Source organism: Limulus polyphemus, unplaced genomic scaffold (genome assembly GCF_000517525.1).
Source record: "Limulus polyphemus unplaced genomic scaffold, Limulus_polyphemus-2.1.2 Scaffold4637, whole genome shotgun sequence".
Classification (NCBI taxonomy): Eukaryota; Metazoa; Arthropoda; class Merostomata; order Xiphosura; family Limulidae; genus Limulus; species Limulus polyphemus.
The window spans coordinates 20606-23633 of NW_013670247.1; positions in this window are offsets into that span (position 1 = coordinate 20606).

The window sequence follows — 3028 nt, forward strand, 5'->3', positions numbered from 1 at the left end:
CCAAGTAAACTCAATGTATCGGTGGCGTATCTGGCCAGGCACGTATCCGGTAGGGATGATAAATTGTTGACCGATAAACAAACTGGCGACGAAAAATAAACTAGTTTGTTACAATAAGTTGACGGAACCACCCGTTAATGAGTGATTAATCATAGATGTGATTAGATTATCTCCGTGCGTTGAACGTGTAAAGTGGTTAGCTGTTTACAAAATGCCGTTCTTTTGATGTAATTGCATACAATATAATGCAAAAATATTATACATTTCTTTGGTCACCGACTAAGACAAGTTTTGCATACGTAAATACAGAGGATCAGAATCACAAGACCAAAGTATCGTTTGTAATGTAATAATGATAAGCATGTCCTAGTGGTAGCCAGGCAACTTTAGGCCACTGTTTGTAATATTGCAATCCAGTTGGCAGTTGCATAGTGCAAAAAATTATAGTTAGGGTACTACAACAAAATAAGTAGCACAACGTTTGGTTCCATTGTTTAGAATAACGTGACAGTTGAATTGGTATTAATCTTCTTTAAAAACGCCCCCCCCCCCCCAATGGCACAGCGGTATGTCTGCAGACTTACAACGCTAGAAATTGGGGTTCGTTACCTGTGGTGGGAAGAGCACAGATAGCCCATTGTGTAGCTTTGTACTTAAATTCAAAAACAAACAAACAGTATTTAAAAAAACCAGTATTTAAAATGCCATCTATCGTAACAGAACATAATTAAACTTGGTAGTCTAAACCTGTAAAAGGTTTTCGTTTTGAATTTATATATGAGAACATTTGATGTACTTGTATACTTTTTATCTCCCACAAGTCACAAACAGTGAGGTTTTTCATTCACCACTAGAACTTATTAGTTGGGCTGGACAACGAGAAACAAAAATTATATGAAACGTCATTTATCTACGCCGTACAGAGCTTTAAAAGTTACAGTTTAAATGCAAGAAGCCGACGAAGCACTAGAAACCCAACAGGCCTAAAATTTATGCATTTTGGATTTAAAATCTGAAGACTTTTAATTTTAGTGCTTCGCGTTTAAGCCGTAATTTTTAAAGATTTTTATTCGATCATTTTAAGAAAATTTCAGTAAAGGAAAACTTTCTTTACTGTTCAAATACTTCGCCTTAAGGCCTCAATATTTGTAACGATAAGTATCCGATGATGATTTTTTGTTGTTGAGCGTAAAGCTACACACAATGGGCTATCTTTGCTCTGCCAACAGCGATTTTGTGTTATAAGGCCTTAAACTTGCGGTGAGCCACAGTGGGCGCTCCTAATGAAGACGAAACGAACTATCGAACAATAAAGAAAGTTTATTTTATCTTTTTTGCTGGAGTTATTGTGATAAAATAAATCTCTTTCCCAAAATACCCCAATTAGTATTATAGAAAATTAAGAATACAAATATTTTGTTTTGAATGAGATGTGAAGTGACGATCAGTACTTTTAACTGGCCAATAGGGTTGTATGTAAAGTTTAAAAATCAGAGTAATTATAAATTCTATCGAGTTTCTCTCTGTGCCATATTTATATCTCACATCTGAGTACTGTTGTTTCTTCAGAAGAGCACTACTGTTTCACGAGTTAAAATGTTGTGAGAACAGTTTTCAATTCGTTAAGATCGTTTTCTTTAACGTGAAATTTAAGGCCAATATTTATAATTGAAATTATGCGTACAATACATAATTAGTATTTTTAGTGAGCTAAACCTGTTGCGTATACATGCTCTTTGACTTGGGTTGAAGTGGTTTGTATATATTTCAATTATACTCATTTTTTGAAAATGTTTTCTCACTGTTCTTTTATTTAAAAAAAAAAAGCAATAACAATAATATAAACATGTTGTTAATAGATGTCAGAAAAGCTTATCAGTTTTATTTTAATTTTTAGATAGTTCAATTTTTAGTGTGGTCAATTTAAATTAGTTTTTCGTTATTTGTTCACCTACACATAAAAGATCTAAACGTATCACAAGTCAGCTTCGCTAAACTACCAATATTAACAACAAATGAGAGGGCGCGTTTTAATCATCTATTTATGCACAACAGCAGTAGTCAAGGCGGTAAATTTAGGCCAGGTATATCACTTTAATACACTTCAAAATCTAGGGTGTAATCAAGAAGGAAGGGCAGCAATTGGAAAGTTTATCCCGCTTATCATGTTAGCAATAAAACCTTGATGTTTTTTTATATATGTACTATCTTCAGTTTACCATATTGCATATGATAACACTCCAACCGCTGTAAATATATTACTGAGGTCGTATATCAAGCTGTTAATCATAAAAACTTCCAGTCCTAGAATAAGTTATAATGTAATGAGAACAAATATAAAGCCATCCAAATCCAACGCCGTTAATTCTCTAGTAATATACGTATTTAACATTAGAGCTATTAATACGTATAACCTGTTACTACTAGCTCTAAAGTAAAACACAAGTATCAATGTTAAAGGATTTTGAGCGTAGGCCTAAACAAATATTTGCCGAAGTGGATCAAGCGTAGGCGACTATTTTGCTGTCGATCTGGTTTCGCTGCAATACATGTCTCAATTACTTTGAGTACTTTTACGATCTGCTATGCAAATAGATCCCGTTTTGTGTCTTCTTAATTTTATTAATTCTGCGCATTTTGAAATTTGGTTATAATCGGATGGAAAGCGATTGGATGCTGAGTGTAGTTTCCAATACACGCTAACATAAAATAACACCTTCGTAAAATCTCAGTTTTCAACCGATGGTTATACCAGAACATTAATTTAGGCTTACCGTCACTTTCAAAACATAGTAATACTAACTGGTATTTTTAAATTAATAAAACTAAATTTGAATTGCTGATATTGTTAGAACTTGGAAGTAATCACTGTTTTCCAATTCTTATCACCACTTCTGATCAAACAAGCTAATTTCATTGATAGGTAAAATTTTTAAAAAAAGAAGAAGAGGATATAATATAGGGACTAACTTAAATAGGACAAACGTTAGGAGTGTGGAATGTAAACAATTAACAATGTTCGCAAGAA